Genomic DNA, 15310 nt, shown 5'->3' with positions numbered 1-15310 from the left:
TATTCGTGTTTGATTTTCTTACCTATCTATATTTTTCTAATCTAGGATGACTATATATTACTTCTATAATAAGGAAAAATAATAAAAGTTATTACTTTTAATATACATGCTCCTTGAAAGAGCAATTCTATATCTAGGAATTCATCTTAAGAGTATAATTTTAAGCGTGCATGCCAAGATTTAACTAATGTTTAATGCAAAGTTGTTTATAATGAAACAATCTAGTGAAAGTCTAGAAATAATTCCTTATGTTAGGAGATTGGAAAAATAAATTTTAATACCTCCATAAATTATATTAGGCAGCTAAATTAAATATTTAATGACCTGAAAAGAGGTTCATAATATATTAATAGGTTTTTTAAAAAGCAGATTACACAACACTGTATATCCATAACCTATGACTCAGAAATTCCACTTCCAGGAAATACTAGTACAAAGAAACAGTGTAAATATCTTGATTGTGTCATTTCAGTGAAAAAGTAGAAACTACTCAAATTTTATCAATGGAGAATACTAAAACAAATAATGGCACATTCATGTAATGGACTACTAAACAACTGTTAAAAACAATGAAATAAATTCTTGTGAGCTAACATGAAAAATGTCATGATATATTCTTAAATGAAGATATGCCTATATGGAGAAATTATGAAATACACTCTAAATTTTTTATTTCCATACTGTTTCAGTAACATTTCCAGAGCATCTATCATCATTCTACTTCTGTCTCTATGAATTTGACTATTCTAGACCCTGCACATAAGTAAAATCATATAGTATTTGTCATTTTGTAACTGGCTTATTTCACTTAGCATAATATTTTCATCCATGTTATAGCATGTGTCATACTTTTATTCTTTTCTAAGGCTGAATAATATTCTATTGTATGTTTATACAATATTTTGTTTATCCATTCATCTGCTCGTAGACATTTAGATTGCTTCCACCTTTTGCCTCATGTATAATACTGCCATGAACATGAGTATACAAATATCTGTTTGAATTCCTGCTTTCAATTCATTTGGGTATATACACAGAATTGCAATTGTTATATAGTAATTCTACATTTCATTCTCATCAATTAGGGTTTCTTTTTGAGGTAATAAAAGTATTTTAAAATTGACTATGATGATGGTTGTGCATATCTGTGGATATACTAAAAACTACTGAATTGTAAAGTTTAAAATTGGTGAATTGTATCATACATGAATAAACAAATTTGTCTCTTAAAAAAGCAAAACAGAAAAATATTTGCTTAAGAGCACTAAAGCTGCCCTTCTCAACTTCTATCCCCAAGAAAGGCTGGACAATGAGAAAGCTTCTCAACCTCAAAGGACTGGCAGCTTGCATCAACTGTTTTGGATTCTGGACATCTAGTTTCAGGGAGTCTCGTACACGTTAAAACTCTCCCTCTGGCTGTGTGGGGCCACAGTGCATTAAGCATTTGGTGACGAAAGTGGTTTGGAGAATGTCCATTTTATTAATTTAATTATTCTTAATATGATGTTTACTTATGTTTCCCACAGATGTTCCCCTTTGTATCTTGTTTCTGCCTGTCCCATGGAACTGACTGACAAGTAAGGCCTAGGAGACAGGTTCCTTGCTAAGACTCATAATGGCAGCCCTTTCCAATGGCCTCCCATGATTTCAGCAAGCACCAACAAAAGATGTCTCTTACCTTTAAAGACTTGATGGGGATTGAAAAGTTAACCTAAGCATCATTTAGGGACATGACTGTAACATGAAAAAATAATCTACTAATTACTATGACTCAGTCCTCCTGTTTCACTCAAGATCAGTATCCATACATGTAAGGACCAGAAATCTTCCCACTTGCTTCATATGAAATTATTCAATTTGTGTTCCTGAAATAGTTTTTGTTGTTGTTGTTCAGTTGCTAAGTTGTGTATGACTCTTCGTGACCCCATGGACTGCAGCATGCCAGGTTTCCCTGTCCTTCACTATCTCTCAGAGTTTGCTCAAACTCATGTCCATTGAGTCAGTGATGCCATTCAACCATCTCATCCTCTGTCACCCCCTTCTCCTCTTGCCTTCAATCTTTTCTAGCTTCAGGGTCTTTTCCAACGAGTCGGCTCATCACTCAGGTGGTCAAAGTATTCAGCTTTAGCATCAGCCCTTCCAATGAATATTCAGGGTTAATTTTCCTTAGAATTGACTAGTTTGATCTCCTTGCTGTCCAAGGGACTCTCAAGAGTCTTCTCCAGCACCACAATTACCTGTTGTGTTACTGGAATTCTGAAGAGCATTTCCCTTCTTTTCCAAAAATGATGCTGTTGCAGTTTTTATTTCTTGGAGTAGATTTCTCACATTAGCATCACCTTTAAGATTTTTTGGTTTGAATATTAACTTCATCTCTCTGAGCTTCTTCATTTTAAAAATAAGAATTTTGAACTAGAATATTTCTAAAGTCTTTGCCAGTTTTGATATTCTGTAACCGTATAACAAGTAAATTACAAAGGAAAGTATTTATTTGGGGGACAATTTCCCCCCTCTTAAGACATTCGTCTTCTATTGGGAGATTTCTTTTCTACCTGGAGTCACTGACACTTAACCCCATTAGGCTCTAATGCCTCTAATTAGGCCAGAAATCAAGAAACCACACAGTCTAGTTCCAATCTACCTGTCCAGTTATCTTCATTGCTTTCCTCAAAGATCCTTCCAGTTCTATCAAAAGTAAACTGCTTACCTTGATTCTTGCCTCTGAGTTTGTGTGTACACACATGCTCAGTTGCTCAGTCATGTCCAACTCTGTGAGACCTTCCTGCCAGGTTCCCCTATCCATGGGATTCTCCAGGCAAGAATACTGGAGTGGGTTGCCATGCCCTCCTCCAGGGGCTCTTCCTGACCCAGGGATCAAACCTGTGTCTCATGTCTCCTGCATTGGCACCTGAAAAGCCTTGCCTCTAAGTTCATGCTCATGTTATTTGCTCTACCTGGAATATCTTTTCCCACATTTGCCCTTTGAAATCTTATCCTTCTTAAATGAAGTCACGTTCCCTTTTCTTTCCCTGTTCCATATGGTCTTTGAAAACAGAAACCATAACATCTGTATCTTTAGTATTGATAGCAAAACTAAAACAGAAAATGATTCCAAAATATCTGATGATGACATTCTCATTTGAATTGTTATTGTTTAAATGTCTTAGCTCTACTACAAAAATGCAAATTTTTTAAAGGGCAAGGATCATGTACATAATCCTTTGAATTTCTCATAGCTCTTAGCAGTACATTGCACAAAATAAACACCAATAATTGGAATGCTAGAAGGAGAATCATCTCTTTTGCCTCTGAGTTCTGAACAATAGAAATATAAATCCAGGAATCAGACTATAATCCAAATATCAGCTTTTTTTGGCTGTACTGTTCAGCTTGTGGGATCTTAGTTTTCTCTTCAAATTGAACCCTGGTGCTCAGCAGTGAAATCATAAAGGTCTAACCACTGGACCACCAGGGAATTCCCCAGGTATCAGTTTTTCATGGAAATGTTAGATTGGAGAACACAGCCTGGTTCAGAAGTCAAAATATACCTTTCACATTCCTTCATCTCAAATTGAACCAAACCACCCAAGCACAGGCAGAACTTATACAAATATAGATGCAGTCTGTTCTAGCTAGTCTACTGCATAAAGACAAGAAGACTGCATATCCCCTGTGGGTAAGATCATTCCACAGAAAGTGAAGGAAGAACATGGCTATGTATATGCAGTGAACCTTTTTCTAAAATAACAATTGCACAAATCATTGTATTTCCCATAAGAAACCCTGGGAGGTGAAAGAACAAAAAGGACTGATGCTTTCTCCTTAATACTTCTGAGAAAGCAGAACTATGTTTTGGACCAAAGCAAGAAATTATGGAAAGGGAGGGGTTGTTAGCTCTTACATTTGATAGATAACAAAAGTATGTATGCCATTCTGATAATGGTCCATTCTAGAATGTACCATACACAAACCTGTCACAGCCTTCTACCTGGTAATGCAAATTGAAGCCAACACTAGAAGGTCAATTTGAGGTTAGGCATGGAGCATCTTAAGAAACTGAGCTAGGTGCTAAGTCTCAATTCCTGATGCCACTAGTTGGGTAGAGTGGGAAGTCTGAGAATTCTAACGGTTTTCAAGTCAATGTCAAGGTAAAAATCCAGGGCCTTCTTTTAAATTACAAGTGGAACAAAATTAAAAGGGAGTCAAGATGAGGAGACAAGAGGGTGAAGTATGGAGGCTATCTTTTTTAAAGAATGATTAGCATGAGTGACAGGCGGTGGGGGAGCTTTAGGAGCTTAACTTGGTCAGAGTTCCAGTGCTAACATCAATCCATTTTTTATCTACTATTAAAGGTTTTTAAGTCAGCTATTACATAGTCACAGAATTAAAAGAAATCACGCATAAAGAACTTTTTAAAAAAATGAGAATGATTTCTCACAAAATCTAGAATATCAATAGAGAGATTATTTTACAAAAGAATGAAGTTCAAAGTCTGAAGTTGAAAATTACAATAAGTGAAATAACAAATTCACTAGAGGGGTTTAACGGCAGATTTAACAGGTAGAAGAAAGAATCAGCATACTTGATGATGAGTCAACTGAGATAATGCAATCTGAAGAACAGAAAGAAGAAAAAAGAAAAAGAAAACCTCAGAGATTTGTGTGACACCATCAAGTGTCCTGACATAAGCATAATGGGAGTCCCAGAAGGAGAGGAAGGGGAGAAAAGGACAAAAATATATTTGAAAAAATGATAGATTAAAATTTCCAAAATTTGATGAGAAGAATTAACTTACGTATCCAAGAGGATCAACACACTGTAAGTATGATTACCACAAAGAGACCCATAACTGAGCATATTAGAGTCAAACTTTAGAAAACCAAAGATAGAACCTTTAAAGCAGAAAGAGAAACACAGCTCTTCACATCCAAGGGATCATCAGTAAAATTAGTAACTGACTTTCCTCAGAAACTATGGAAGCCAGAAGGAAGTAGGATAATATATTCAAAGTACTAAAAGGAAAAACCTGTCAACCAAAAATTCTATATCCAGAATTGGATATAAATGAGGAAGAAATTCAACCATTACAAGGAAACAAAAACTGAAAGAGTTTGTGGCTAGCAGACCTGCCCACAATACATGCTAAGGGAAGTCCTTCAGGCTGAAATAAGAGGGCACTAGTGTCACGACTGAAGCGAATTAGCAGCAGCAGCAGCAGTGTGTTAGTCACTCAGTTGTGTCCAACTCTTTGGGATCCCATGGACTGTAGCCTGCCAGGCTCCTCTTTCCTTGGAATTCTCCAGGCAAAAATACAGGTAGCCATTCCTTCCTCCAGGGGATCTTCCCAACTCAGGGATCAAACCTGTGTCTCCTGCACTGCAGGTGGATTCTTTACCATCTGAGCCACCATGGAAGCTAGGCAGTAGCTCAAATCCACATTGAGAAATAAAGAACACTGGTAAACATACTATGTAGATAAATACAAAAGAACACTATAAATTGATTTCTTGTTTGTAACTCTTCTCCTAATTGATTTTAAAATAAACTGAATGAAAAAGTAATTATAAAAGTGAGTTGATGAACTTATAGTGCAAGAAGGATACAAATAATATTTGTGTGAAAATATCACAAAAGAGGGAGGAGGGGATGGAGTTACACTGGAGCAAAGCTTTGTATGCTATTGAAATTAAGTTGGTATTACTCCAAATTAGATTATTTTAGGTATGGATGTTAATTACAATGCCCAGGGCACCCACAAAGAGAATAAATTTTAGTTTTTAAATTCTAAACAAATAAAAATATATACAATCAAAAGAAACAAGGCAGAGCTGAGGATTTTAGTGGTTTGGATTAAGGATAGTCATTTTAAGACAATGTCAATCTAAAATTAAGGATTCAAATTCCTGGAGCATAGAGTCTGTCTGTTCTAGTGTGGGTCATGCCCACCATTACGGTCAAAAGAGGAGTTTCTAGCCTGGCAGATCTTTAGAATTGCATGGGAGGCATTTTCCCAAATAAGTGGGTTTGGGCAAAAATAAATAAGTGATGACCATTAAATGGGTTAACATTTTGTTAAACAGAATATTAAAGAATCAAAATGGTCTATTTAATGTGACTGTGCCAGATAATAATACATAGAAATTTATATTATACTATAAACAGAAGTATATTTGTGAATGGGGCAATTTGGATTAATAGTGACTGAGTATGGGATAAGGATAAGAGAGTAGGATGGTATGTCAAATTTTTTAAATACTGAAATAGAAGATTGATTTCCCTAAGAAGTTTGAAACTTTAAAGTCTATTTTAGTTTTCCAAGTGCTATGTTGACTTGTGAAATTAAGGCATGTGATATTAACTTGCCACAAACTGGAATAAGTTGTAGTTGGTTTTTAAATTCTAAACAAAAAGTAAATGAATAATTGGGAAAAGTATTTGCAAATCACATGACATGTTAACCTGTGACATACATACATAGTTACTATCTATAATATGTCTACTGCCATACCACCCTGAATGCTCCCAATCTTGTCTGATCTCAGAAGCAGGGTAACATACAGGAAATTCTTACACTTCGAAAAGAAAAAGACCCATAACTCAAAAAGTAAAATGAACTAAGTATATGAATAAACAATTCATAGAACAGAATATCCAAAAGGGGAAACAGAAAACAAACAGCTTTACTAGTAGACAGTGAAATAAAAATTAAAGGAACAACAAATTATCACTATTCATTTAGCAGAATAGCTAAAAAATAAGTAAAGTAAATTGTTATGGTCTTTTAGAAGGCAATCTAGTAACATTTTAAATAGACCAATCTCACACCTGGAAATCAGTCCCTCAGAAATTAAATTACCAGGGCATTTGGATACACATAAAGGATGTTTATTTAAACACTGGTGCCAGTGGAAATTTTTTAAGAATTGAGTTAATTTTGGTACATCCATACTGTGGAACATTATGCAGCCTCTAAAATAAAAGAATGAATCAGTGCTATACCAGTTAAACTGGAAGGATTTTTATGACATTGTTTAATGAGGAAAGCAAGAAGCAGAGAAGTGTTTACACTATGATTCCTCACTTTGTAAAATACACATATATATGGTTATATTAACATGCTTAACTTTTTTAAAATAGTTGAGAGGGGGAACAGTGAGGGAAGAGTCAGGTAAGAAAAGAGAATAATAAAAAAGGGTGTATCCTAAACATAACATACATGAGATAATTCCATTTGTGGATAAATGATGGATGGACATATGCATAAATATATACATGAAAATATGATCATCAAAACATTAACAGTGGTTATTTCAGTGTGTTGGTTTATTTCCTTCCTTATACTTTTATTTATTTGAATTTTTACAATAAGCAAAGTTTATATACATCCAAAGGATGGTTATTCATTTTAAAACGCATGTTGCCAATTGCCATGGGATTTAAGTTGAGTCAGAAACATATTATGCCTTGCAGGCTATGACAGTGGGGAGCCAAGAGGACACAGCCAGCTGTAACATACAGACCAACTTAGTAAGTGTTGTAATAGAAGCACAGAATGTTGGGAAAGAGAAGTTAATTGATCTCTCAGATTTGACTGGGAATTTCTGGAAGAACATTGTTAAAGAAGAAGGCATCTCAGTAGGCTCTTGAAGGTTTGGGAACAATTCAACAGGTAAAGATGGGGATGAAGAGAAATCCAGAATAAATGAACAGAGTGAGCAAATCACACAGGGGCATTAAACATCCAGGATATATTCAAAGAATGGCAATTGGCCCAACACAGTATAACTGGAACACAGGTGTTGAGCAGATAGAAGGTTAGAATGGTAAGCTGGTTTCCAACTGTGAAAGTAGTTCAGACTGTATTCCACTTGCAGAGGGGGCTTACGGAGGGGGTCGGGGGCGGCCGCGGAGGTTTGTGTGTTTGTTTTTTCAGGAAAGCAGCATTCTTAGTTCTGTTTTGGGAGTGGGAAGAGGCAGGAGACAAGAACACCAGTTAGGAAACTTAAAATAATTCGGGCCAAGGTAATCAAGTTTAACAAGAGCAGCAATATGGGAATGCAGAGAAAGGAGAAAGATTCTACAAACCTTTTTGAGGTAAATAGGGCAGGCCTTGGTAGAAGATGTTAAACCTTTTGTGCCTGGCAGCTGAGGGCTTGGGGATACACCTATTTGAGAAAGAGAACACTGGAACTGAAAGTGGGAACCACGCTGGGAGAAAAATCCCACTATCTTGCAGAATATACAGGGGCTGTATATAAAAGAAGGGAGAGCTTCTGAGGTAAAATAAAATTATCAAGTTGGTCCCTCTCACTTTCTGTATGTTCCACAGGAAAGGGTCTGGCTGTAGAGAATGAGAGATCCGGGGAAAGTCCAGGGTAAAATCTCAGACATAATTCCTGCTCTTGGGAACTGGAGCATGGGCGTCTTTCTTGCCTCTCCGCCGCCGAGACCCCCCGGGGCAGCCCTGTTCAGGCGAAGGAGGCGCGGGGCGCGGGGCCGCACAGCCGGGAGCGGCCGAGCGCGGGGTCCGGCGCAGCGCGCGGGGCGGTGCCAGGAGAGGGGCGGGAGGCGCGGCCCCGCCAGAGCCCGGCCCGGGTGTTCCCTGAGGCACCCGACGTCCCGCGCTGACAGCAGAGCCGGGCGCCGCCGTCCCGCCGCCTCCGCGCCCGCCTCCCGGCTCCCAGCGCGGTGATGGGCGCGGCGCCCTGCGGTACTGCTCCCGCCCCTCCCCGTCCCTTCCGGCCCCGCGAACCCGCGAGAGACCCGGGCACCGCCGGCGTTCTGCCGCCCAGCCGCGGGCCTGGCGCTCCTCGGCGGTCCAGGACCTGGTGAGGTGAGCGGCGCGCCCTGGAGGATCCCATAGTCGGGAGTTTGTAGGAGCGCTCTGTGGGCAAGATATGTCCACAGAACGGCAAAGACTTAAACTCTGAAGTAAAAAGTGGAAAGGGGGGAAGGGCGTTCTCTGCTTTGCAGAATCTGGGCCGCTTCTTTGGAAACGGTGAAGAAACTATCTTAGAAACTGGAGGCGAGCCCGGGGTCACTGACCAGGGATGCCCGTGGCAGTTTCCTGAGGAGAGAAGCGTACTGGTATTTGTCGGGAAGAGCGGCTGCGGCTGTTCTGTTTTGTTAAACAGGCGATAGCCTCCTGAAACGGAGGGATCCGAGAACGGCATGTAGACCCTCCAGAGGCTCTTCACGGGGCTTGTCCCCAAACCTGCCTGTCGGGGGGTGGGGGGGAAGTGCACCCTAAGGGTGCCAGGTGGCGAGTAGGGTGGACTCCCTCACGAGGGTTGTGAAGTCCTGAATACAGAACGTTTTTTGCTCTGCTTTCTGTCGAACTGCCTTGTTCTGGGCAGAGAGACGCCCGGGAGCTGCAGCATCCTTGTAACTCTATCTGAAACTAGAGGCCACTTGTTAGATCGGTGTTTGAATGGTGGATATCTTGGTGTACTTGCGGCGCTGCGGAATATGAACTTTGAAGTTTTTCTTTAAAATTGAGTTTTATTGTTATCATTTTAGAATAAGAATCTGTGGGGAGAGACGTCATGGCATGCTCTCTTCCCTTTGTTGGTTTCCTAGGTACGTGCGTGTATGAATAATAGGCAAATTATGTCCTAGCCTATAATGAAACATTTTTCCTGGTGTAGTCCTTTAACCGGGGTATGGAGGGTAATATCAAATTATTCCATACCTACGTGAAGTGTGGATTAAAAGCTGGAAAATTTGTCATGTAATTGTATGAGGCAGCTAGGCCTGCAAAGGAAAACTAATTTTTCTCTGCTTCAGTCGTGTCCGACTCTGTGCGACCCCATAGACAGCAGCCCACTAGGCTGCCCGGTCCCTGGGATTCTCCAGGCAAGAACACTGGAGTGGGTTGCTCCAGTGCATTTCCTTCTCCAATGCATGAAAGTCAAAAGTGAAAGTGAAGTCGCTCAGTCGTATCCGACTCTTAGCGACCCCATGGACTGCAGCCTACCAGGCTCCTCCGTCCATGGGATTTTCCAGGCAAGAGTACTGGAGTGGGATGCCATTGCCTTCTCCTACCAATGGCTAAATGCAGCATAGAAGGCCTCCCTGCAGGCTGGGTAGCAGCCAGGCTTGCAAAACAGTAAGTAGCTTCTTCCTTTGCTGCAGTTGGAGGGAATAGATATGGAGATAAATGGCTGAGGATGTGGTAGTACACAATACAAGGCAGTTTGAGTCTGGAGAATAAAATGCCTTGGCAGGCTTTGCTTGAGTTAGAGATCTCTTGGGAGGCGAGTGGTGGCTCTCTGGTCCCAAATTTGCCAACCTAATTCCACTTTAGGGCCATCGCTGTCTCTAGACTGCTCCCTGTATTTCCTCTTCTCTCACTCCAGCTTTTAGCGTCTCCCTGTTCCCCATTAAAGTCTAGGGTTGAGCCTGGCAGACGTCGAGTTATGGTGGCCTTGGGATAGAGAACTTCCAAGTCTAGTGAAAGCAGAATTGTGGCCCGGGGGAAACTTGGGGTGGGTAGGGTGAAGCAACTTCCAGCCTAGACTTCCAGCCTAAAAGACTCTCAAAATAGTGGCAGAGTGATAAAGACAGAAGGAAAGAGATTCTCTCAGGTGGACAGTAGGTGCTTAACAGTTTATTTCCTGCTCAGAATTTTAATATTTCCTTTTTTGTTGTTTGACCATAAGGGCATTTCCAGATGGGGTTGGGGGAGTATAGAACTCTGAAAAGTCCCTCCTTCTCCCAAATTTGCGTTTCTTTCTACTCCCTTGTAGGTTTTTAGAGAGTAAGTGGGGACAGCGGGGGAGAGAAGAAAGAAGCAGTGAGGCTCTGCCTTCCCACAGAGACAATGGACCATGGACTGACTTGGGCCCAGAAGTAGGATTTGAAAGTTGAAAAGAATGTTCCATGTTTCATTAAAAATGAGAGCCTTTATTATGCAGAAAGGCATTGAGAACCATGACATTCTCATTTAGTTACTGATGAGTTCTGCTTGATAAGGGATTCAAGTCTCTACTTCTCTTTTATTTTCCCTTCCAACATTTTATTGTGAAAAACTTCAGACATACAGAACTTAAATTGAAAGGTGGTCAAGAAACAGATGTGTGAAGGATATTAACATTTTGAGTAGTGGAGGAAAGGATCTTATTCTTCTGACTTTTCCCTAAGAATTCTAGGCATATCTCTTCATTGCTTCCTTTTTCCCATTCTTAAAACATGTGTGTGCTTAATCGCTCAGTTGTGCCTGACTCTTTGCGACCCCATGGATTGTAGCCTGCCAGGCTCCTCTGTCCTTGGGATTCTCCAGGCAAGAATACTGTGGAGTGGGTTGCCATGCCAGGGGATCTTCCCAACCCAGGGATTGGACCTGGTTCTCGCTTATTGCAGGCAGATTTTTTACCATCTGAGCCACCAGGGAAGCATAAGTTGGATAATATCACTCCCCTGCTTAACATTCTCCAGTGAAATAAGATCCCTCACACTTTTAATAAAATCCAGCTCTCTACCGGGACTTATCAAAACCCTAATGGATCTGGCCTCTTTGACCTCATATCTTTCCCCTCACTTTACTTCTTCCTTGCTCTTTTCTGCCTGAACACTCTTCCCTCAAATATTTACACTGCTTCTTTCCTCAGTTAATTCAGCACTCTTTTCAAATGTGACCTCCTCCATCAGGTCTTCCTTGACCACCTAATCCAAAACCACGCTTTGTCACTCCCTGTCCTCTGACCCTACTTTAGTTTTCTTCACTACATTTACCATTACCTGGCATTGAATAGTATGTCTCTTTCTTTATTAATCATCTCTATATTCCACCCCTCAAATGTAAGCTTCATAAGGATAAGAAATTTTTTGTCTTATTCACGGCATATTGTAAGCAATTAATAAATTAATAAATAATTGTCGAATTAATTAGATAATTAAATGACACAGATAAGACATTGCCTCCCATAAGGGTGGCATAACCCTTGGTAAAATACTATAAGTCCTTGTAAGTGATTCAGGTTAATCAATATTTTATAGGTAAATGATGATCCTGGAGATAAGTAGCCACTCTTATCCCCACAGTGCTTTGAAGCTGAATCCTATGTTAGAAGCTGAGCTAGTTTTGACAAACCCTCATCCCAAACAAGATATAAAAAATTTCAATCCTAGAAATTTCCCTCATGCCCCTTTCTAGTTACCCGCCCCCCCAGAAGCAACCTTTGTTATGATTTCTTTTATCATAGTTTTGCTGGTTCCTGGACATCATATAAATGCATTCACACAGTATGTACTTTTATGTCTGCCTTTTTTCTCAGCACAGTGTCTTGAGATTCATCCTTGTGGTTGTATATTAATTGTTTATTTCCTTTTATTCCAAGATGGTATTCAACTGTATGAATATCTACTTTTTATTTACCCATTCTCTTGTTCATGGATACTTGGGTTGTTTCCAGTTTGGGGCTATTTTAAACAAAGCTGCCTTGAACATTTTATAGAGTCTACCTCATTTTAAGTCCTATGTACTTTATGTGAAAATCTTCATGCCACCAGTGCTGAGAGAAAGATGGCAAGATTATGGTGGCTGTGCCCAGTATGGCAGCCTGCCTGTACCCCAGCAAGCGCCTTCTCCAGACAGCCCCACTGGGTGCTGATCTCTCTCCCACTGCAGAGGGGGAGCACTTGAAAAATGCGTGTCCAGGCAAATTGGGGAGCCCTCAAGCATGCTTTCAGTGTTTCTCAGTCCCTAAAAGAGACTGTAGAATGCTGCCGCCATTGCTGTTGTATTCCCTGCCTCCTCTCAGCTCCCCATCCCAGTACAAATTGACTCTAATCAGCCATTGAGCATTCTGCTCTCAAGAGGTTTAAATATTTAAGAGTAAGAGTCTTGTTCAGAGCCTGATAAAATATTTATGTGTTTCCATGGGGCATTGGTTTTCATCTAGGCTTCTCAAAGTGTTTTTCGGAGACACTTGTCATAATCATGAGCTACTCAGACAGAGATAGATGATACAGCCAGAGAACATTGGTAATACTGAACCCATCTTGCAGAGTGCCTTGCTTTCTAGGGATGGGGGAGAATGAGCATACAGAAAAACGGGCATTAATAGTATCTGGACCAGGAGACAGGCTGACAACAGTGACTTGGAAAAAACAGAGTCTGTTAATGGAGTTCCCCTGAGGGTGTGAGCCCAGAGGGATGGTAGAAAGGAGCTTGTCAGCATGAGGAGGGATTATTTTAGATGGAATGCATTCATCCCAAGTAGAAGAATAAAGGAATAAGCCTTTAAAGGACACAGTTCCTTTGACACCAAGGTAGACAAAGCCTGTATAAGATAGCTATGCTGAGTGCTATAATTAAGTCATCACACCTGCTATGAAAATATGGGAGAAGGAGTGGAGGCTAGCGAGTGTTTCCAGGTTGGGGGAGAGAACTAGCTATATCAGGAGAAATTGTTATTTTCTTCTCCAAGGAAGAAGTGCTTTTTGAGTCAAGTTCTGAAGGAGTTATGGCTCTCTGACTGGCAGCTGTGTGGCGTGGAAGGCATTTCCAGACAGAGTAACTTGAGCAGACATTCGAGTCAGGGCTCTAGTGCTGGTGTGGCCTGAGTAAGGTGAAGAGGGGGTGTCAGGGAGGGTTAGGGCAGGTTTGCAGTAAGAGATAAAGCAGGAGAGCTAAAGGCCAACTTGTCAAGGACACAGGAGCATGGACTTTAGTCTGTTTGTTGAAGGGAATCATGTAACTTTTGATTAGGTCAGATTTTGAGCAATTCTTGAGCGGTGCCTCTAGCCCAAGCAAGGCCTTGAGGTCTGTTTATGTCCAAGGCACTTCCAGAATATTCTGCTATGTCCAATCCAGTCTAGAGCCTTTGTAAAATCTACTCTAAAGGATGTAAACAGAAGGAGGTCAGATTCATTCAGTATACTCCTGGGACTAGCCAGAAACAGGTCTCATCCATCACAAATACTCCAAGTCAAACTGAATTCATAGGCTGTATGCTGCATCCTCTGATGGCAGCATACATCCTCTTTCGTGGCCACTTTGCCTCAGTGGGGGCTAGTTGGGAGGGTCTAAGTACCCCTTATCACCTGAACCTAAATCTGAGTCAGTATACTTCAGGCTGGGTTGCAGGCAACAGAGGACCAAGTGATGAGACAGGCAGACCATTGCTACAGAACTCAGACTTTCTTTGACCCGGCTACTGGTAACAGAGGATTGAGGCCGTGCAGATTGACAACCCATAGACAGGACCGTTCAGCCACCTACCACATGTGTTCCCTTCAGATTCCTATTCAGAAGTGCCTCAGGATGTTTATTTTAATGAATAATGAAAATAGGGAGGGAGGAAGGGGTGTGAAACCTCTCCATCATCTTCGCTTTATGATGTTTGTAATAAGGAAGAGATAAGTAGAAGTGATGGTCCTGGGGAAGTCAGTCCTCAGCGCAGCAGTAAGGAACTTTGCCTGTGTGTAGATTAGCTGCAGAGCTCTGGAATTCTGATGGGGAGAAGCGATTTCTTGGTGTGAGGACAGAAAAAGGCATGGAGGACCCCATAGAGAAACTTCATGATTCTGCTCAGGGTCTTGCTGTTTGTAACTTTTCTCTTGCGGTGGTGGGTACATGTTCCAGAGTGACATTGGAAACACCCAGAAGAGAATGCACTGGGCCTTCCCATTGCTTTCTGCCTATGCTGGAATGTCAGCCTCTCAATCAGTACTGTCAGCTCCCATCCTGATTTTCCCAGGGTAACTAGGAAGACCCTGAGAGAGGAGGCAGAAGCGAAAGTCTTAACTAGGGAAATAACAAGACTTCAGACTAACAATATCCTTCAATATTTAAGACATTCTTAGTTTTCTGCATGAAGTGAAATCTCCCAAGGGCCATGTTTGCTGTGTATTTCCTCCAAACAGGTGAAGAGGGTTCATGCTTAACTGAGTGCCTTCTCGTAATGGACATTTCAGTGATTGTATGTTGTTCCCTGGCCTGCTTTTGGATGTTGTTTGGAGATTGGAGTAAAAAGGGAACAGGAAAGATGATGGCAGGAGACAGGAAAGGGAAGAGAGTAGTGACTGGCTGGGGTCCTAGGTACCCGATTATCTGCAAGTGAGAGACTGGGACGAAAGGACATCAAATAACCACCCATGGGAATCTTTATGTACAAATATTGCTGACTGCCAAAGTCAGTTGTGAAGAGAAAAGAAGGGCTGAGACATGAGGCTGCTCTCAGTCAGTCTGAGGAATATTAATACAGGCTTGACACACCAGAATACATAGCCACACCACAACCATGCAGATCCCAGCAGTAATATACTGTCCAAACCCCTTCACACTTCCATCACGTTCTCTCATATT

General features: G+C 41.0%; 1 protein-coding gene and 1 long non-coding RNA gene across 2 annotated transcripts in view; one reads left to right on the top strand and one right to left on the bottom strand.

Annotated features, from left to right (window-relative positions):
* Positions 1-6908: 6908 nt before the first annotated feature.
* Positions 6909-8458, bottom strand: LOC113898781. Its single transcript, XR_003512739.1, has 3 exons — positions 8312-8458; positions 8086-8165; positions 6909-7952 (listed from the first exon to the last, which is right to left on the bottom strand). It is a non-coding gene; the product is annotated as an uncharacterized LOC113898781 (long non-coding RNA).
* Positions 8459-8642: 184 nt separating this feature from the next.
* Positions 8643-15310, top strand: part of GPR156 (G protein-coupled receptor 156) — a 108800-nt gene continuing 102132 nt past the window's right edge. The window contains exon 1 of the mRNA XM_027530206.1: positions 8643-8833. The gene's annotated coding sequence lies outside the window, so the exon portion shown is untranslated. The remainder of the gene's footprint in view (positions 8834-15310) is intronic.

Source organism: Bos indicus x Bos taurus, chromosome 1, assembly GCF_003369695.1.
Source record: "Bos indicus x Bos taurus breed Angus x Brahman F1 hybrid chromosome 1, Bos_hybrid_MaternalHap_v2.0, whole genome shotgun sequence".
NCBI lineage: Eukaryota > Metazoa > Chordata > Mammalia > Artiodactyla > Bovidae > Bos > Bos indicus x Bos taurus.
The sequence above is the reverse complement of the archived record's forward strand: the minus strand, read 5'-3'. Positions and strand labels throughout refer to the sequence as shown.